General features: G+C 43.7%; 1 protein-coding gene across 1 annotated transcript in view; it reads right to left on the bottom strand.

The window, feature by feature from the left end:
* ST6GALNAC3 (ST6 N-acetylgalactosaminide alpha-2,6-sialyltransferase 3) overlaps positions 1-22,935 on the bottom strand; it is a 312,788-nt gene that overhangs the window by 240,398 nt on the left and 49,455 nt on the right. The window lies entirely within an intron of this gene.

Raw genomic sequence — 22,935 nt, 5'->3', positions numbered from 1 at the left:
GCATTGAAAGAATCTGCAATAACTTGTAATGCTTCTCTCTACCCTGGCGTGGAGCCTTCCCTCCAAGGGCATTCCAGCTACGGTCAGAGAAGACATTGAACAGTGCAAGAGAAGACTGTTCAGGAACCAATGAGTGCAGGAAAGGAACCTCCATGCAGAAACCCCTCACCTGCAGGGATCCCTAAGGATCTGCAGATCCAGTGGGATGGAACCCTCACTTTTCCATGCAACTAGCCCCTGGCCTCTTTCAGAAGAATTACAAGGAAACACTGAACTGAAATTTGGAGTCCCTACTTGCCTAAAGGAGATTAATCCACACACAACATGGCCCAACATTTCTGAGGAGCTTGGATCAGCCTTGTCAGATAATGGATATCAGTGTTAGGAGTAGTTAACAAATACAAACATAGAAAGATTTGACTTTTAAAACACTAAATGGTCATAAGTAAGTGAGGATATCCAATGGGGTTGAATACAGAAGGAATCATACCATTTAAGTACAGGTGCCTGGACTAATAGTAAATGCAGTTCAATACTGATAAGTTTCAAGCAATATTATCTTATAGCAAAGAATTGGTGAAATGGATAGGTGTTGATGCTGTTGCACACTGACCGGAAGAAAGATCCCATATTTTGCTGGGGGATAGAGTGGGGGCAGAAATCAGCTCAAAGTTCAGCTGCAATACTACAATAATTAAGTTTTTAATAATAAAATAATAATAATACTAGTAATTCAAGGTTCTCCAAGCATTTTACAGACATTAGTTAAAGGTAAAGGTAATAATTGGAGATATACCAATCTCCTAGAACTGGAAGGGACCTTGAAAGGTCATCGAGTCCAGCCCCCTGCCTTCACTAGCAGGACCAATTTTTTGCCCCAGATCCCTAAGTGGCCTCCTCAAGGATTGAACTCACAACCCTGGGTTTAGCAGACCAATGCTCAAACCACTGAGCTATCCCTCCCCGCTTAAGTGAAGCCCGAATACATTCCTTTTACAGATGGGATAATTAAGAGGAAAAATATTTAAACACTTTTCAGAAGGCCACTGTGTTATGATAGACAGCTTCCCAATAGGGAGTGTTAGAGTATGGTAACATGCCTATCTGAAAGGCAATGACTAAGAACTTAGACACTTCCTATGTTTAGAAAGTTTCTGTTGGAGAGGATAATATTATATGGAGGAAAGAATAAAGCCTGAATGTTACTCTGTCTTGGCTCTCTCTCTTTTTAAGCCTGAACACGGTCAGAAGTGAGCTGGCACGTGTGAAATCAGAAACTATAAATATTGCAATACACACACACAAAACAATCATGGCGGCATAACAGATTCCTCTCCCCAAGCAGATGGACCTGAAAGGGGAAGTATTAAACAACTGGATATTCTTTAGATCACAGGGGAGAGGTACAAATTGCAACGGGGCTAAATAAAATGGAAAATGAAGTAAGAGCAGCCACACTATTAGCTGCAATGGGCAAAGGCTGCCACATGTTCCAACAGCACCTGGCTATGTCAGCAGCAGCAGACTGGGAGGAAAATGTAGAATCCTAGAAGCACTGCAAAAAAGCATTTTTAGCCTACAAAAACTGTCAAATAAGAAAGGCATCTGTCATAACCAAACAGTTAAGGGTTAATGCCTCTTTTATCTGTAAAGGGTTAAGATGTTCACATAGCCTAGCTGACACCTGACCAAAGGAACCAATGCGGGGACAACATGTTTCACCCAGGAAGGAGGGAAGAGTCCTTTGTTCAGTCAGTTCATTAAGCTGTATGCCAGAGAGAAAAGATCCAGAAATCAGCCTCCTATCAGGGTAGTGAGTATTAGAGAAGGAATAAATTAGCTTATGTTTATTTTCTTTTGTGATTTGTCTTTTTGCATTAGAGGGATAATCAAATTGGGTTTTCTTTTGTGTAACTAAGGTTTTTGCCCAGGGGAACATCCTCTGCGTTTTGAATCTGTTGTCTGTGAGAGTAGCTTGCATGCTAATCTCACAGAGGTATTTCTTTTACCCCTTTTCTTTAATTAAAAGCCTTCTTTTTAAAAACCTGATTTTTTCCTTGTTTTAAAATCCAAGGGGTTTGGATCGGTGTTCACCGGGAAATTGGTGAAGTCTCTCAAGGTTACCCAGGGAAGGGTTACAGTACTTGGGAGGAAGAGATTTTAGGGGGGAAGACAGAGTTTCCCAAATGACTCATAAACAACTGTTTTAAACTATTCGGGTGGTGGCAGCATACTGATCTAAGCTGGTAATTAAGCTTAGGGGTTCTCATGCAGGTCCCTACATCTGTACCCTAAAGTTCAGAGTGGGGGTGAAACCTACCTACCTTTTCAACAATTCGTATCAAGTATTTGGAGAAGCAATAGATCAGTATATTGTCAAACTGTGCAAAATGGCTGGCTCATGCAATTATCAAATCTTAAAAGATGAACTAATTCATACTAGAGTAGTGACAGGGACAAAAGATGCAGGAGCTTGAATGAGAACACTCAGTGAGCCCACATAAACACTACCGAGAGCTATACTAGCTTTACACATGGCTAAACAAGCTCACAACCAGAGCTTAAGTGGAATAGACACCGAGATAATTCAAGTAACACAGGGAAAGTATGAAAATACAAGGAAAAAATACTACACAAAAGCAAATGCAGAGGACATAAATGAAATGCAAAGGAAAACATGCAAGTACTGTGGCGAAAAACTTGATAATGGTAATGCCTTACACATGAGAGTTGTATGTAATAATTGTAGCAAGAGAAATTATTATGCCAAAGCTGGCAGACAAGAAAACCAATGAAAAATATCCAGCATATCAAGGAAGCAAGCAGAGAGTCAGAGGATAAGATTTTGCACTTATGACATTCATGCAGTGCAAAACAAAAAGGAAAAAATGGTTTATAAAGCTCAGACTAGCACCAGATGCAAAGACAAGGCAGAAGCTCACAAACACACACAAAATGGCCAAATAGACGGAGGGAAATTAGAGCAAGTGCTTGGCTACAAAGATTTCCTCCGCATTATGCAAGAGAAGAAAGTGAATTTGCAACCAAGTAAAGTCTAATTAAAATGATGATAGCACCATCACAGCAGTCACACGGAAGGCCTTAATAGCAGCTTGGTACAATGTTTGATGTCAAAGACTCACGTGTACCTTAGTATCTATAGCCCCAGCCTTACTACAACAGACAAAAACAGCAAGAGAAATGCAAAAATCACAACCTACTATGCCCCAAAAGCCTGTGAGGACCAACAATTTCCTCAGGACAGATCATACACTTGGAAGCAAGCTATGTGTATTGAACAGATAAATCCTTGTTCATGTAACGTAGTAGTGGATGGAGATTTACTTCACAGAAACAACCCATTCATGCACTACGAACATAAGATAAATAACGTAGGTGTAGTGGACAGTGAGATACACACTTCAGTGAGACTTGATCAGCAAGACTCGGAAAGTACATGGGCTGACAAGCAACCAGCAGATGTTAGAACAAATTCTCAACACACTACACCACCAGATGAACCAAGTGCCAGGCAGCCTCCTTTCATCACAAGAAAGACTCGTGCTCGCTCCCACATCAAACCACTTGCAAGGTATACATAAGACTTTGTACAATATTAAGGCATGAAAAAAAAAAACCCTTCTCAAATCCAGAGGAAAACACCATAGTTCCCAAGTATGTTAAGAGTTAGTGGAAAAAAAAACAAAAAACAGAAACAAAAACGTTGGGATTAAGTTATATATCTGAAGATAGATTTTAAGGGAGTGTTAGAGCACGTTAAATATGTTTTGGTATTCATATTTAATTTTGCTCTCTCAAATGTGACAAAGGGGATATTATGTTATGTTTACACACACTGCCTAGTAGGTTTTCAATCCCTTACACTAGCACACCTCTTTCTGGTGCATACATAATTCACAGAGTTTGTCATGTGATTCTGTCTCCTGCTGGTGGTTTGGACCCAGAGTTAACAGCTTGCTACTTATCCCTTATAGCTAGTCAAATTACATTGTGCCTTTGGTGCTGATGGTCTCAAGTTTGTTCCCTGCTGACACACATGGTGACTGTATTTATGCAGCCATGGTTCATTACACTGTCTCCTGCGGGGTTCTCCTGCCCCAATCTCCTACATTAGCTATTATAGCATATTAGGAAGGATAAGAAACTGGATAGCCTTGGACAAAAACAGTACTATCATATGAGCATCTTCTCTATGTATTTGCACCTGGCATGGAAAAACTGAGAAGTTCGGCTGTCTACATGTGTGCTTATAACATTAAAATGTATCCAGTTTAAATTCATTTTCTGAGCACTAAATTAATCCATACATCATCTCACAAGAGTAATAATCCGTTGTATGTTTCCAATCTTATTTTAAAATACAAGTTTAATATCTATTGCCAGGGATTTCAGTGGGCAAAGTCAATGAAAGGCCAGGACAGAGAGATGCCTCTTGCTGTGCTTCCCAAATGCAGACTAGAAGAGGCGTAAGTGTATTTTTGATAGGAGCCAATTCCATTAGCGTGTGTCCGCTACCCAGAATGCTTTGCCTCTGGCTTGTGTGAGCTTCACACCTGCAACAGAGCACTGAAGCACTGAGTATCACATCCTGAGTGTGGTGAAAACTAATCCCCAGTCTACACTGGGAGGGTGGGATCGATCTGATATGCAACTTCAGCTACGAGAATAGCGTAGCTGAAGTCGACATATCTTAGATCGACTTACCTGGCGTCCTCACAGCGCTGGGTCGACTGCTGCTGCTCCCCCTCGACTCTGCTTCCGCCTCTCAGCAGTGGTGGAGTTCCGGAGTCGACAGCAGAGCGATCGGGGATCGATTTATCGTGTATACACTAGACACGATAAATCAATCCCCAATAGATCAATCACTACCTGCCAATCCGGTGGGTAGTGAAGACCTGCCCTGTGTGTCATGGTTACCTCTCGTTTAGAATTACTCAGGGTATTACAGGGACTTCAGCCTTCTTTGGGAGATTTGGCTCTTTGCCAATCAAAGTTCCTACTGGAATGCCAGGAAGAGTTTGTCTTTTCAAGCAAAGCTGAAGCCTCATTAGGAGAGGGACAAGATCCCTAACCTGAAAAAGTTTATAAATGCCCATCTGTAGGCTAGGCTTATTATTAACCAGTTTCTACCTTTACATTTTTGACTAAGGCCTTGGAGAAATGAAGCAACTGCAGGAACACTTAGGCAACACTGATTTATATGGCACTTTCCAATCTGGTTTCAGGGTCAGACCAAGTACCGAGTCTGCATTTATCAGAGTTGTAATATGGGAATATTACAGGAATACTGGGGAGAAATGGATATTTATTTCCTTGTCTCAAAATGCCAACGGTCAGGGTTACAAAAGGTCAGAGTTACATCTTTGCCGCACAGCACTGACTGCAGCGGATACTGTTACAAGAATCACTAATGATCTGCTTGGCACAAAAGATAGGCCTGGCCTTGATAGCACTAGATTTTTTAGCAACATTTGATACTGTTCAACAGATCCTGCTGCACTGCTTAGTGATCAGTTATGTACACCTGGCTATATTTTGAATAGGCTGCGGCCACGCCTTGGAGTGATCTCAGCTGGTGTAAATTAGTTCATTCTGATCAGACCTTGCTGGGTACGTGCAGGGCTCCCCAGGCATTAGTGCTGGCTCAGACATTCTTCTGCTTTTGTGCTGCTTACCACCCTCTTCTAGGATAACTTTGAGCTACGCTATTTTCTATGAATGACACCCTGGTGCAGGGGGGCCAATCTGAGCCTGAGAAGGAGCCAGAATTTACCAATGTACATTGCCAAAGAGCCACAGTAACACATCAGCAGCCCACAGCAGCTCCCACCCTCTGCTCCCAATGTCTCCCACCCACCAGCAGTGCCACCGATCAGCACCTCCCGATCAGCTGTTTTGTGGCATGCAGGAGGCTCGGGGGGCGGGAGTGCGAGGGGGAGGAACAAGGACATGGCAGGCTCAGGGGAGGGGGCTGGAATGGGTGGAGTGGGGGCAGGGCCTATGGCAGAGCCAGGGGTTGAGCAGTGAGCACCCCCCGGCACACTGGAAAGTTGGCTCCGGCCCAGGAGTCGGTGCCTATACAAGGAGCCTCATATTAACTTCCGAAGAGCCACATGTGGCTCCGGAGTCACAGGTTGGCCACCCCTGCCCTGGGGTGTCCCAGAATCTGGGGGGATTATTGGCTGTCTTGACAGGTACATCCCTGAAATACAGAACTGGGGGCTTGCAACTGGCTGAGTTTGAACCCCAGCAAAGCTGAAGTTGTGCTGATTGGATCAGAAAGCAATGCAGAGTGCCAGTCTCTGTTGCTCGATCACAGAGAAGGACTGGGGAGCTAGAAACAGCTCTTGATCTGTGCTGATGTTAGGAGATCTCACAGTGCTCATTGGCAGAGGGGTTTCTTTTAATACCATTGTAAGAATGTTGCAAGATTGTAGCTGGATCCCTCCCATGTGGCTCGGATGACTCTGATGCATGCCTTTGTGATACCGAGGTTAGACTACTCCAGTAACTCTACTGTGGGTTACCTAATCTATTGCTTCCAGCCAGTGCAACAGCTGGAGTGGTGAGCAAAGGGTGTGCTGCCTACCAGCTGCAGCATTCCCCATTCAACTGAGTGCATGGGAACAAGCAAAGTTTGAAAATTTGGTTTTAACTTTTACAGTTCTTAATGGACTGAATCCCGTATGCTTTATTCAGCTCCTGGTCTCCGATATGCCCTGCCATCCCACCTTGTGAAGCCCCAGGACACATGAAGTGAAATCCTGGCCCCACTGAAATTAATGCAAGTTTTGCTGGTGGAACTTAGGGTTCATAAAAGCAGGAATAATACTGTGTGCAGGTGAGACAGTCACCCGTCACGCCAGCCCCTTTACACTGAGTAAAAGGTCCAGCCTGGCCTAATGGAGCCCTAAAAGACCCATATCCAGCCACCAGGGGATTCCCTTGGTACAGGCACTGTGGAAGATCTGAGGACCCCTTCACAATACTTGGCATAGAGGATATGCTGGGTACAAGAGGGGCACAGCATGGGCTGTGCTGCAGAAATTCTGGAAAGTGATGTAATCTGCCCGGTAGCCTGGGACTGCTCTAACCAAGACTTGCCCCCAGGGATAAGTTATGCCAGAACGTCTCCAGTCCCCAGAGCAGCCAAGGATCAGGAGTGCACAAAAGAAGGCAGAAAGCCATCTTAGCAGCACAATCCCCTCATTGCTTCGGCTGCAAGTTCAGTGCTGCCCAGCACAGAATCTTTCCCCACATGGCCCGGGGCTATGAAGGCAGATACCCTCTCAAACTAGACCTTGTCTACACTGGCAAATTTCTACGCAGGAAAGTAGCTTCTATGTTGTAACTCCCGAGGTGTACACACTGCCAAGCCACTTAGTGCGCTGTAGAAAAACAACCCTGACAAGAGGCATACAGCTTTCTGCATCGGGGAGTACAGCGCTATGGTGCCAGTGTAGATACCCTGGTCGATTACAGCGCTGTGATTGGCCTCCGGGAGGTGTCCCACGATGCCTGTTCTCGCCTCTCTTGTCATCAGTTTGAACTCTACTGCGCTGCCCTCAGGTGACCAATCGTGAACCCCACCCCTTACATTCCTTGGGGATTTTGAAAGTCCCCTTCCTGTTTGCTTGGTGACGCATGCTGTAGTCTCAGTGCATCTTTCCAGGTGGCCATACCTGCTCCACGCCCCGGGCAATCCCCTGCTTGGAGCAATGCTGAGCTGCTGGACCTCATCAGCATTTGGGGAGAGGAGGCTGTCCAGTCCCAGCTACGCTCCAGCAATAGGAATTATGATACCTACAGACAGATTTCACGATGCATGACAGAAAGGGGCCAGGACCAGGACACACTGCAGTGCAGGATCAAAGTGAAGGAGCTGCGGAACGCCTACCACAAAGTGCAGGAGACAAACTGCCGCACCGGTGCTGTGCCCATGAGCTGCCGGTTCTACAAAGAGCTGGATGTGATACTTTGTGGCAACCCCACCTCCACTGCAAAGGCCACTGTGGATACCGCGGTGGGTCGTGTGCCAGTCGAGAGTGGACAGAGCCAGGGGAAGAAATCTTGGCTGAGGAGGGGGACCCAGAGGCAGAGGATGACTCAGAGGTCAGAGATGCATGCAGCCAGGAGCTCTTCTCTACCCTGGAGGAGGCTAGTCAGTCACAGCTGTCGGATCTTGGCGAAGCGCAAACAGGAGAGGAGGCCCCTGGTAAGTGACTTTGATTTGAAGTGAATTGTTGGGGACAGGAGAGTTGCAGAAAGCAGGCTTGTGTCTGTATAATGAGTGGACCACCACATGCCTAGTCTAAGCAGCGGAACAGGGTGTTGATTGACTCCCTCACTTCACGGGAATCTGCCTCAGAGATCTCCAGGAAACTCTCATGGAGATACTGGGCAATCCACTGCTGCAGATTCTTTCTTGCCCTTTAAGGGTAACTTTCCCGCTCCACTGTGCCGTCACTGGGGGCAGGGTGGGGGGAGGGACCATTGCTGCACATAGGCGAGCAGCATAAAGGCCAGGGCGAAAGCCACGGGCTTGGAGAAGACCCTTCCCTTGATTCCCTGCTCACCCTCAGCAGCAAGATATCTTCCTTAATGAACACAGCCTGTGGAAAGTGTGAGGACAGGAATGATTATAAGCCCCCCCCCACAGTGCTGACTCTTCCCAAGAGCCACATGCCCAGTGTACAGTACGGTCCTGGAACATTGATGTCCCCTGCCCCTGAAGTTACTCACCATTTTGGGGGTCTTGTGGCTCATGTGTGCTTGCCTGGGGTCAGCCAGTTAGTGACAGGTGTGTGAATAGTGGCTGTGTTTTAAATCACTGAATCAGTGGTCTGTGTGTTACAAACAAGACTGCTTCTGTAAAATGTTGCATTTTAGCTTCACAGATATGACCTTGGGAGCCCAGCCTCCCTCTTTGTTATCGACGGCTGAACAGCTGCGCAGAATTAGAAAGCGACCATGAAGAACTAAAGAGGGGTTTCTGCGTGAAGTCATGATGACTCTGCAGCCGAAAAACAAGAATTGAAGGAGTGGCGGGACACCGAGAAGAGGGACCGAAAGGAGATCGCGGTGCACCAGAATGAAGCCACAGAGCGGCTCTTAAAATGTTATGGAGCACCAAGCTGACATGCTCCAGACGCTAGTAGCACTGCAAACTGAGCAGCTCAGCATCCAACCTCCCCTGCAGCCGCTGTCACAAAACTCTTTCCCATGCGCCTCCTAGACACTGCCAACACACTCTTATCAACCTCCTGGCTCCAGTCTGTACCCGCTGTATTCCACTCCTGCCTAGTTACAGTCCAGCTCTGTGGACTCCCAGTACCCACTGCACTCAACACCCATCTCTCTGCAGTTTAGCCCTGCTGAAGTACAGTACCTGCTGCACTGTACTCCAAAGGAGAAGGTTGGATATGATACCTGGACATACACACATCTTTAACCATGCCGGGAACCCACCTCCTCCTGGGACCCTCCCTTTCCCCATCCCCCTCAGTGCTGATGTGTTTTTTTGTTTCTCTCTCCCCTCCGGTAGTTGTTTTTAAATAAAATAATTGTTCTAGTTTGAAAGCAATCTTCATTTTATTAACTGAAAGCAAACAGAGCCCTGCAAAGCAAGAAGCGATTTTCTTAAACCTTCATAGTGCATCGTCTGCACCAGTCACAATCACCTCCTAGCATTACAAGCACTGCACTCCCAAGCATAGCAACAAATATTAGTGACTTTCAGCTTCAAATTGCTGCCTCAAAGCAATTTGATCCTTATGGCCCTGCGCTGCGCCCCTCTAATAGCTCTGGTCTCTGGCTCTTCAAATTCAGCCTCCAGGCATTGAGCCTCAGCGGTCCAGCCCTGAGTGAAGCTTTCACCCTTCCCTTCACAAATATTATGGAGCGTACAGCACGTGGCTATAAGCATAGGAATATTGTCATCAGCAAGGTCCAGCCTCCCATATAGGCAGCACCAGGGGGTCTTTAAACGGCCAAAAGCACACTCAGTCATTCTGCACTTGCTCACTCTGTTGTTGAACCACTCCTTGCTGCTGTCAAGGTTTCTCATGTATGACTTCAGAAGCCACGGCATTAAGGGGTAGGCAGGGTCTACTAGGATCACAATGGACATTTCGACTTCCCCTATGGTGATCTTCTGGTCCAGGAAGAAAATTTCTACTTGCAGCTTCCTGAACAGGCCAGTGTTCCAAAAGATGTGTGCATCATGCACCTTTCTGGACCAGCCTGCATTAACATCCATTAAATGCCCACAGTGATCCACAAGTACCTAAAGAACCATAGAGAAATACCCCTTCTGATTAATGTACTCAGTGGCTAGGTGGTCTGATGCCAGAATTGGAATATGAGTGCCATCTTTTGCCCCTCCGCAGTTAGGCAAGCCCATTTGTGCAAAGCCATCCACAATGTCACACATATTGCCCAGAGTCACAGTCTTTTGGAACAGAATGCGATTAATGGCCCTGCACACTTTCGTCAACACAAGCCCAACAGTCGACTTTCCCATTCTGAACTGGTTAACAACCTATTGGTAGCAGTCTGGAGCAGCCAGCTTCCACAGTGCAATCACCATGCGCGTCTCCAACAGCAGGACAGCTCTCATTCTCACATCTTTGTGCCGCAGGGCTGCAGTGAGCTCATCACACAGTCCCATGAATGTGGCTTTCCTCACCCAAAAACTCTGCAGACACTGCTCATTATCCCAGATGTGCATGATGATGGGATCCCACCACTCAGTGCTTGTTTCCCGAGCCCAAAAGTGGCATTCCACTGTGGTCAGCTGCTCTGTGAATGCCACAAGCAATCTCATGTCGTAACTACTATGCATGGAGAGATCAATGAAGAACTCCTCTTGTCTTTGTAGTTTAAGGAATAACTCCACTGCCACTCACGACATGTTAGTCAGAGCAAGCAGCATACTGGTCAACAGTGTAGGATCCATTCCTGCAGACCGAAGAGGCAGAGCACGCAGTACACAAACCATTGAAAGATGGTGCCAAAAGCGGATGGAAGCACAGGGATTGCTGGGATGCAAAGCAATGCATCACAGGGCATTGGGCAGGACCCAGGATGCCCCACAACCCCCTCCACCTTCCCACAACTCTGAGCGGAAGTAAAGGAAGAGATGCTCTGTGGGATAGCTGCCCAGAGTGCACTGCTCTGAATACTGCTGCAAGTGCCACAAGTGTGAACATGCTATTGCATAGGCAGCTGACAGTGTGAACAAACAACAGCGGTTTCCCTTCAATGCTCTCTGAGCGGCACTGTAACTCTGCCAGTGTAGCCACATTCTGACCATAGTTTCAGCTTTTTCTTTTATTTAACGGGGGATAAAGAATTTTTTTACACATTTTTATCTCAGAAGACCTGTGGCACAGCACACTGATTTTATTGAGGGGTTTTAATTACTTGTTTTTAATTTTGCATAATTTAATATGCAGCAGTTTTATTGTAAAGTTCTGGAATACTAAAGTACAGTAGATGACTGCTATATAAATAAAATTATTAACCTAGTACTAGTAAGTTACGAACATAAGAAAGGCCATACTGGGTCAGACCAAAGATCCAGCCAGCCCAGTATCCTGTCTACTGACAGTGGCTAATGCCAGGTGCCCCAAAGGGAGTGAACCTAACAAGTAATGATCAAGTGATCTCTCTCCTGCCATCCATCCCCACCCTCTGACAAACCGAGGCTAGAGAGCGTTCACTGCATAGTTATAATCCAATGGGCTAGAAAAGTCCATATACATGTGGGAACAATCCTGACAAACTGCGTGGAGTCATATTTTGCAGGTCACCTAAAAGAAACTGCTCAAACCACTTGCATCCCAAGTCTTCCCTTTTTGTTGCTCCCTATCTCCTGATTTCTTGTCTTTCCACTCTGCCACTGCTTCTGCTTGCAACTCCAGCCTCTACCCCCAGTCATTCCCCCGGATCCCCGCTCTTCCTCCGCCTGCCTCAGAACAATCACTCAATCTTAAATTAGGCCCAACCAATGGGCCACCTACTTCATTTCTCTGATGGGTTTATATCCATGAGTCTGCCCTGGTGGTTGTCATGCATCAGAGTTCAAGCTCCATATCTGTCACAGCCCTCCCTACATCTCCCTACAGCCACCCAAGCAGCTGGCTCCGGGGCCAGCTGCTCTGGTGGCCCCCAGGACAGCCACACCAGGCCCAAGCACCCCTGGTGGCTGGTGCCACTTCCTGCGGACACCCCCCCTCAGCAGCGGCCTCCCCACGGCTCCCCCACAAGATTTAATCACAGGTATTTTTAGTATAAGTCATTGACAAGTCATGGGCCATGATTTTTTTTTAATTACCCGTGACCTGTCCATGACTTATACTAAAAATACCTGTGACTAAATCGTAGCCTTAATCATAGTCATTGTCTGACCTCCACAGGAAAGGATAATACTATGGATTATATGGGTGCCAATGTGAATGAGCTAAAATGAAAGAGAATGTGGACAGAAAAGTATGAATGGATTATATAATGGTCCCTGCTTTTATAGAAAACATAAGGCAACTTCATTCAGCACCAGTATATGAACTAATACTGACATCTGAAGTTTTAGAAAGTGGTCTAATCTCCTCTGGAATCCCTAGTGTTTAACCACACACAGATTTTGTATTTACTGCCAAGTATTAATTCTCTACTCTTTCAAACATAAAAATCAGGATCGGACAATATAGTTATGGAAATATACTGTTTATGAGCTCTTGTTTTCACAGAGAATTCCTATCTGTTTTAGTTAAAGAAGCAATCTAGCCCCATTGACTGAAACCTTACACACACTGTATTATCTGTGTGTCACAGAAAAAGTACCTTGCACATGAAAAATATCTCTGCTCCGGATTTAAACTGTATAGTTTGGGGCTGTTTGGATCCAAACCTCTCCTAGAAGCAGAGTAAGTGCTATCTTTCAGAACCAGCTGGAAGTTCCTTGCTAGAAATGGCAAAGAGCTACTGACAGAGTATTTTCTGTGAGTGCGTTTTAACTCTGAAACTTGCTCCCCATCAGAGCCTAGATTTCTTAGTCTCCCAGCCACACTGCCTATCTCTTCAGGCCTGGGGGATGGGAGTGGAATTTATATTTATCATTGGGAGCACTGGAGGAAAAGTTACTTAGTTGCCTTTGCTGGAATTAATATTCTTATTGTTCGTTATGGTGGATAAGGTAGGAGACTGTTCATTTAGTTATTGCCAGGGCACTCAGAGAACACAGGATGGGCACCTGTTAATTGAAATGACATCTATCAATGTATAAGAGAGATAAAGCCCTACTTCATTCGCAATATTGTGGAAATTGCAGATCCCACAATATTAGGCTTCCACCACTATTTTTATTTTAATTAGCTCATTTTGCACAGTCCACAATTGTGCATACATTGTGAGTATGCAATTAGAACTGCACTAACATTCAGCGACTGTAAAATGTAAAAGGCTAAAGTGATTGGACTAGATTTCTACAGCAGTTGTATTAAGACTTTTAGTCCTCAATTTTATATTGTACCAGTCACTTTTTTTTTTAATGAATGTAATATAGTTGAGGCAAAAATCTCTGGTAATCAAAGAAATTAGCAGGCATAACATAATCCTTGAGTGTTTATATCATTCCAGCAAATTTTCCTTAAACAAATAGGTCTGCTCTGGCTTTTCCAAATTACGGCTATTAATAAAGGTCCATTATTACTTTTTCGCGATTTTCCATGTCTTGTCTGCAACTCGGATGCAATTATTTGACAATCATCCCATGATTCAAGTAAGGCCTTATTGAGAGAATAATGAAAACAGATACTTACCCGTCGCATTCTGGAGTGCAATCCAAACCAGTGAGGGGTTGTCTCGCCTCCTGCCCTGTAACACTGAGTGCCCCAAACTGCTCTGCTGCTGTGGTTCTCTGTCTGGACACTTCCAGCCCACATACAAGCATGCAGTATCCTGAGTGTCTGTTCTGTGCAGCCTTAGTTCACCACTCTGACACCAGCATTCTGCCTACCACCTAACAGCCCTCCCTAGTCTATCATTCAGTTACCTTATGCAGGGGTGACCCCAGCACACTCCCAGTCCCGAATATTCCCAAAACCATGTGCTCTGCAATGTCCAGCCCTCTCCTGGGCCATTCAGAGAGATATTAAGGTTCCTTTGTTTCTTTAAAGCAACAATATGCAGCAGCTTGCCATGTTAACTGGAGTTACCATTTACTTTAAATAAACACAGCAGTGTGTTGGAGTCAGTGCTTAATTTATGCCAGGCCTGAGCCCTGGCACCACTGGGCTTGCCCCATCAGTTATGAAAGTAAAAAAATTACTTGAGCCCCGGCACCTAATTGCTTGAGCCCTGGCACCTCTTTCATTACAAATGAAGCACCGTCTGGTTTACATTAAAAGTAAAACAAGTTTATTAACAAAAGAAGATAGGATTCTAAAGTAAATTCAGGGATGATTTAGTTGGGGTTGGACTAGATGACCTCCTGAGGTCCCTTCCAGCCCTGATATTCTATGATAAAAGATAGTTAGAAATGGTTGCAAGCAAACCATTCCTCTGGTCAGGAACTTCCACAAAGTCCAACGTTCCTTTGTCTCCTTGGTGAAAGATAGCTTGGGATTCTTTGCCTCTCTCCTTATAGTTCAGTAAACCTTTGAAATGGATTCTTCTGACACTTATCCCCTGAAGTAAAGTTCGTTCAAGCTGTGAGGAAGGCCACACTGAGCCTCCTGGTGAAGGAAGTTTCATTCAGTCTTCTTCTCCTGCTGGTGTTTGCTAATATGCAAGTTGATCTGTTTCCTGCAATCTCCTCCCTCTGCTGTCTTGATGGTTCTGAGTACCTTCTAGGTATTTGCACTCCAATTGTCTCTTAACCTACCTTGGAAATACCTTCCAGGTGGCCACATTCCTTTGTCTAGGGAGGCCTAACTTTAGCCCTGCCTGTCAGACACACTTTGATAACAATTTCCAATATGTTTGGAATTTTGAAATTTGCCCTCCATACATACACCACACAATCATAGTAAGGATCAGCATGTTACTAGCTTTCTACTGATATTTTACTTAACACCGCTAGGTTCAGGTTACAACATTAGTGCGTTTGACATTCAACTGGTCAAGCCAGCTGAAACTCACTACCAATGAGCCCCTTGCCTTCTTGCACTGGGATGCTGTCATCCCACTCCCTGCTTTACTTTCTGTTATAGAGCTATTAAATCCTCCAGGAAGGGTGGCACAGTAACACAGCTGCTCTGACAGTCATCAGTAAATAAGCTCCCACAAGCGCCGTTTCCAACAAACAATAGCTACAGAGTGATCAGGATTTTATTTTTGCATCTTTGCAATTGTGCAGGGATGTGCCAGAGGTAATCAGCAGGAGCCGCTTGGTAGGATCCTGTCCCCAAACTGAAAGCAGGATCAGGGAAGTCTCTGACTCTAGTGGGTTAAATCCCTCTCTGGTACTGTAAAGCATCCTTGCCAGAGAGGATTTTTAACCCTAGTTCTTCTGCAGAGAAAAACCATTTGAAATCCATCAAGTGCCAGCTATTTTGAAGACATTTTTGCAGGGAAGGATCTTCCCAGAACCCCATTCTCTCATATTATAGGAAACAAATTATATACATCAATGAACTCAAAATAGATTTCAGAAACAAAAGCAGAAACATTGCCAGCAAAGTGCATTTAAATACACTTGTTTGCCAAGTCCTGTTGCCTCCCTCCTGATTCTAAGAAAGCATTCTGTTTAAATGGGAAAACAAATGAATAGATTCTCCAGTTCCTCACTCCTCGCCTCTGCAGCACATGGGGTTTAAATCACAGGGTAAAGCTGGACATTTTTTGTAGGAGCCCCTTGTTGGTCACGTGGTCAGTGATGTGCTGCCAATAGTTCAAGTAGCTACAGAACTGGAATAATCTCCATTTCCATCCACATACTCTGGGTTCCCATCTTACTGGGCAATTTCCTTAGGTGTTCTACTGCGTTAGCCACCACTTATTTCTAATATATTTGATGAATTGATGCATACTTTAGTTTTTATAGCTTTATCTTTTATAGTCCGTATAAACTTGTATGATTTCATCACACCCTTATGACCCATGTTCTGAGAAACCCCAAATTCTTCTCCAGCTTCTATTTTCAGGGAAAGAGCAAGTGTCAAACTTGGATTCCTCCTTCATCTAAGCAGATTTGTCCAGACTGTTTTTGACCCAACTGCTCCCAAGTGATGGTTGATTGCTAGGCCTACCAAGACATTAAGCTCAGCTACCAAATATTTTCTTTTGAATAAGAATGTCCTAGCAGTGTAGTCAATTCTTAAATTGAATAGATAATTATAATCGTGAGCTACTGTGTAGTGCTTTTCATCAGTAGATCTCTTTTACAAAGATAGGATCATTAATCCCATTTTACAAATAGGGAAACTGAGGGAAAGTGATTTGTCCAAAGTCATCCAGCAGGCTAGTAGCAGAGCCACAAATAGAACCCAGATCTTCTGAGTTCCTGTCTAATACTCTATCCATTATACCCTACGGCCTATAAGGCCATCTGAATATCATCTCTGGTAGAGTGTTCATGTTAATCAAACCAAGGGTGATACATTTATAAAACAGTTCTGTTCAAGTAAGAAGAGAGAGCCAAGGCTAGGTGATCGTTTAAGTGGCCTGTCTGAATGGAAGGCCAAAATAAACTCCTTGACATGAAGGTCACACAATCATATACTTAACTCACAACTCAGGGTTTAACTCATTACATGAAGGTTACTTGCTAAAGGAAACCATCGGATACTTCTTTGCACAACGTTACTAACACTGGAAGATTCATGTCATGTTGCAGCAGTGAATTATTTTTATACTGTCGCTGAGATATTTAGAATGTTAGCATGGCAATAATTTAACTGTCCAGTGTTCATCCAATTATAAATAGCAATCTCGAACAGGACAGCTTGCTAATTGGGTGTTAGTACAGAACTTCAGTATCACGTCGAGACATGCTTTCCCCTTTTAGTATAACAATGGACAGTGTACAAAGTGCTGTATTAATATGAAAGAGTGTTAGGTACTAAAACTGCTGGGCAGTGGGTGTTGAACTTAAAAATGAATGCAATTTAAATGAAATGTCATTGTAAAATAATTTCATTAGGGCTGCAATCCTTATTAAAGTTATGAGCGTGGCAAATGCTTTATTGAAAGGGTGTAAAACAGGCTAATTTTGAATGCCCTGCATTTTTCTAATCAAGTTAAAGAAAAAAAGCTATTCTTTAACTCTGCTCTGAAAATATTCTAAGATTAGCTGTATATACATCTAATAGACTTGCATAAATTCAAATTAGTGTTGTATATAACCAGTCTATCTTAGCCTGGACTAGGAAAGATAGGTAACAATGCAGCATTTTAAAGCTGTCCCAGGAGTTAGTTACAAAACTTCAAGAAGAAGTCAAGTAGCTAATACTCCTTGAAGTGCACAATCTAACTATAGCCTGACTGCGGACAGACACTTGCAGTGTTATTGTTATTGACAAAACTTCCACAACAGAGACACAAACGAATAAACCAAAAGAATCAATTATCTTTCTCTGTAGCGTATTTTAACTTCCTTGTCCTCTGCTTCCCTAAGACAGGCCCTTTAAGTAATTTCTTCAGAGGAAGTGCCAGGCACTGGCAGACCATCCATAGAAGGGAGAATTCCTACGTAATCAGCCTCCTGAAGTCCAGAGCCCAAGACTGACTGAGGGTATGTCTACACTACGAAATTAGGTCAAATTTATAGACATTGATTTTTTAGAAATCGATTTTATACAGTCGATTCTGTGTGTCCCCACTTAAGACCATTAACTCGGCAGAGTGTGTCCACAGTACCGAGGCTAGCGTCGACTTCCAGAGCGTTGCACTGTGGTAGCTATCCCACAGTTCCCACAGTCTCCGCCGCCCATTGGAATTCTGGGTGGAGATCCCAATGCCTGATGGGTCAAAAACATTGTCGTGGATGGTTCTGGGTACATGTTGTCAGGCCCCCTCCCCCCCCCATGAAAGCAACGGCAAACAATCATTTCTTGCTTTTTTTCCTGGGCTACCCGTGCAGACGCCATACCACGGCAAGCATGGAGTCCGCTCAGCTCACTATCACCGTACATCTCCTCAGTGCTGGCAGACCTGGTACTGCATTGCTACACAGCAGCAGTTCATTGCCTTTTAGCAGCAGACGGTGCATTACAATTGATAGCCATGGTCGTCGTCTCCTGGGTGCGCTTTTAGCTGACCCTCGGTGAGGTCAGTCGGGGCGCCTGGGCAGACATGGGTGCTCCTGGCAGATCTTGGTGAGATCTGTCAGGGGCACCTGGACATAAATGGGAGTGACTCCAGGTCATTCTCTTTTTAAGTTTCGTCTCCTGGAGTCCTGCCTGCAGTCATACTGCACCATCTTCTGGCAAGCAGCCAGGAGACGACGATGGCTAACAGTCGTACTGCACCATCTGCTGCCAGCCTAAGATGTATAAGAGAGATGGAGTGGATCAAAACAAAAAAGAGACCAGATTTGTTTTGTATTCATTTGTATTCATTTGCTCCCCCCTCCCTCCCTCCCTCCGTGAAATCAACGGCCGATAATCGTTTCGGTGAGGTCTGTCAGGGGCACCTTGAAAAGTTTAATGGAGATTCATTCGGTCCTGCCTGGAAGAGTGGGGGGAGGGATAGCTCAGTGGTTTGAGCATTGGCCTGCTAAACCCAGGGTTTTGAGTTCAATCCTCAAGGGGGCCATTCTGTACAACAGTTGTGTATTTCTCTTTGATGCAAACCCACCCCCTTTGTTGATTTTAATTCCCTGTAAGCCATGTCGTCAGTTGACCCTCCCTCAGCACTGATGCGGGTCCCTGTTATAGCCTCTGTCCTTCATGCCCTTGGAGATTTTTTCAAATGTTTGGGCATTTCATCTTTTGGAACGGAGTTCTGATAGCACGGATCCATTTCCCCATACAGCGATCAGATTCCGTACCTCCCGTTCAGTCCACGTTGGAGCGCTTTTGCGATTCTGGGACTCCACGGTCACCTCTGCTGGTGAGATCTGCACTCACCTGCAGATTGCCATGCTGGCCAAACAGGAAATGAGATTCAAAAGTTCACAGACCTTTTCCTGTTTACCTGGCCAGTGCATCTGAGTTGAGAGCGCTGTCAAGAGCGGTCACAATGGAGCACTCTGGGATAGCTCCTGGAGGCCAATACCATTGAATTGCGACCACACTACCCCAAATTCAACCTGGCAAGGTCTATTTCTGCGCTAATCCCCTTGTCGGGGGAGGAGTACAGAAATCGATTTTAAGAGCCCTTTAAGTAAAAAAAAAAAAAAGGCTTTGTCGTGTGGACGGGGGCAGGGTTAAAACGATGTAACACCGCTAAATTCAACCTAAACTCGTAGTGCAGACCAGGGCTCAGAGTCTTACAGCCTTACCTTGTGGTCTGTACATAAAGTTTACAGCGAGCTCTGAATTCGACCTACCTGTGTACCCAAGTTTCTGCTCTCAACCATTCTTCTGCCGTAATGCCTCTACCTTGGATAGGATGTGCTTATTGCTGCATCCTACACTGTCAGGGTGTGTAATTATGTATCCATGGCTCCAGCAAGAAAGACTTTTACCTATTCCTTTATTTCAAGTGGTAGGGCTTGTGGTTTGGGAATGCAGGTCCTATGTTCAATTGCAGGCCAATACCATAGTGCCTGCATCCATATGCGGCTACAGTGCATTATACCAAGTGGCCTTAAAAATCGAAGCACTGAGACAACAGTCCTAATATAGTTATGATATTCAGTTGTCATATCTGCTCTGCATACATAGTCACACAGCAATTACTATGTTGCCAAACTCTTGTCCCAGCATGCACTGGTTTCCTGGATATTCTCTTTAGTTATTCCCAAATCTTGGTAAAAATCCAAGAGAGATCCTCAGAAAATGCGACTTACAAATCTCATCCCACCCCATCTCTGCATATCAGCAAGTTTTATCTCAGTGCTGGGACACAAGGTTCTTCTGACTATTCTATCAATATGCTTGAACTATATCAATGAACTGTTTGTTCTAGTGAAATATGGAGATATTTCAGATCTCAACCCATCTCTCAGAGAATAAAACAAACTATGTAAACAAACTCACTCATCTCATTCGTTGGCAACTGATCTGACAAATCAATGTGAAACTGGACAATATAAAACAGAAAGCAAAGTCCCTCAGATGGATTTCAGATTTGATCACAACCATTCAGCCAGCCATATGCAGTAAATAGTGGTTAATGAACATCTGAAGCAGAAATAAAGTTGAGCAAAACACACCATGATTTCTAGCACAGACAGGCCTGTGCAAGGTGCAGAGTATGACAGTATTTCAAAAAAATTTTTGTGAAACTTATTAATGCTGAACAGCCAAGCAGCACTGTTTGATTTGAGCCTTTATGGTGCACTACCAAGTTTACTCTTAATGGAACTCTTACTGGAAAATTACCTTTTGGGAAAATTACAAAGTGAGCTTTACAGGAAAAGCCTGAATAGAAAGGATCAGTAAACAGAGGTCCCAAATTCTTGAGTCACCTGGCTAATGTAATGATTAAGAGGTAGGTTAGTGATGTAAGCACCAGGTTTGAAATACCTAGACTTCCTGGAATTCTGGGTTCAAATCTCATTAGGATTGGTGTCCTAGGTAGATAAATTGAACTTCATGCAATTTACTAATGAGAATCTTAAAACCGAATGAATGAAACCTTTAAAAAAAAAGTACAAAAATAAATAAAACCACAAACAAAAATAAAGGTAGCAAACCATAACTGCCAAGTTTCACACAGCTCTATGCCAATACTATTCAGACCTATGTATAAAAGAATTAACTATACAATTGATCATCTGCCTGACGACAGCTAAGTATGTTATTGTGCTTTTTAAAAAACAAGAGCAAAAAAGTCAGCGTTAGCTTTATTCCAAAGCCATACAGTAGAATACAAAGAGAACAATTACAGAACTACTGGATGGAAAGCAATCATGGTATTTTAGTTAAAGAAGCTGAGATTAAGTAGTATAATGTACTCATCTGTTGTCTGTCATAATGAAGGCAGTAATTTGTTCCAATACCATTTAAATAACTCAAATCATTTAGCATGCATAGTAAACTTCACAATGACACACAAAACATTTAAAAAGCTATAATTTGTTAGAAATCAGAGGACAGGGATAAAATGGCAATAATAGGGTAAGGTTAAAGCAATATAATTTCACTTTTAGGATTTCTATGTGCAGTTTACGGGGTAAGGAAAGAATGCCACTGTCTTGGAAATGAGTCTACATGGATTACTGCAAAATGTAATAAGCATTAAGAATTATTCTTTATATGGAGCAAATACAGTTTTTCTACTTGAAACTGGATGAAGGTTATTTAGAACCTAAAAGCCGGTGATCTCTAGAAAATTCTTTTGAGAATTGTAAAGGCTGCTCTAGAGTGGAGATGGAGGCAGAGAGCCCATTAATGCAGACTGGAGCACCAGAGGGGTGTCATTATGGGATTACATGAGCTAAGGCTATAGTAATGAGTTATGTGTACACTATTTCTTCTGACAAACGCAAGTCAAGCACAGGTCAACCTTCGGCAGGGTTTGGTTCTCCATATACTCTTTATCATGAGAAAAACAAGTTTCACTTACCACGTGTTCTGGGAGTAGGCCCCATTTTCTTCAGCTTTCAAATATTTTATACCTTTTTGGTACTGTGAAACATTTAAATGAATTCCCCTTTACAAATATTCCTTTAATAAAGAACACATGGTGCATTCACGAGGGGGGGGGGAGAGAGAGAGAGATTCCCTTTTAACAAGAGACTTGGATTCTGAAGCAAACATAGGGGCAGAACTTCCTGATCCACTGCAGATCCAATGGACCAAAACACTGCAAAGGGGATGCAGGATGGCAGCTGTTGATATTCTAACTTCCATGCAGAAAAAGTAGTTAGGATGGGCTGTACCATAGCTCCACAGCCACCACCAGACTAGGGCCCTGATACTGCAAACACTTATGCACATGCTAACTTTACGACTGTGAGGAGTCTAATTGAATTCAGTGGGACTACTTGTGGTAGTAAAGTTTCCATCTTCTCAAACACTGCTGAATTCCCCACACATGACCCAAATGGAGATCAGTCTAATCTATGGCATAAAGACTCCGTCCTGCTTTCACTGGAGTCCATGGTAAGACTCCCATGTGATTTTCAGGATTATATTCCAATGCAGAACTGCACAATCCAATAGGAAGGGAAGACGAGATAAAGAGCCAGAGATTATTTAAAACCGTAAATTTTATAATGTATATATATGCAGTTAAATTTTATATTATTCGAAAAAAACCAAAGAGAAAGGTAAACCTTTTTGGGTTTTAAGTCTAAGATATTTGAAAGTTTCCCAATATGAAAAGTCCCTCTTTAAATCAACCCCGATAAAGAAACATATTTCCAGATGCAAGAAATAAAACTCCAATAGAAAACTGATCTACCAAAATAGATCTGTTAAATAAATATATTTTCCATTTAGTAAACACCTAAATCTCTCACAATGCTTCTAAACAAATATATGTTAAAGGTGTACAACTTATTGGTAAAATGAAACACTGGTGTGAAGTTGATCCATTTCATAAGTTACTATCTGAGTGACCTACCATTCCACTGACTTTTCTTATGACACTCTCTTACTCAGTAAAATGAGTAGAGTGGAATAAATAATGCAAAAAAATTGTTAGTGAATAATTATTCACATTCAAAAGTGAATTTCCATTTCACTGTATTCACAACCCTTTTGGTGTTTGCCTTCCATGAACATTAGCAAACTAGAGCTATACTAATGCTAGTAGTAGCAAAAAACTGAATTGTGTATTAGAATGCAAAATACACAACTC

The sequence above is a fragment of the Mauremys mutica genome, chromosome 8, assembly GCF_020497125.1.
Source record: "Mauremys mutica isolate MM-2020 ecotype Southern chromosome 8, ASM2049712v1, whole genome shotgun sequence".
NCBI lineage: Eukaryota > Metazoa > Chordata > Testudines > Geoemydidae > Mauremys > Mauremys mutica.
The sequence above is the reverse complement of the archived record's forward strand: the minus strand, read 5'-3'. Positions and strand labels throughout refer to the sequence as shown.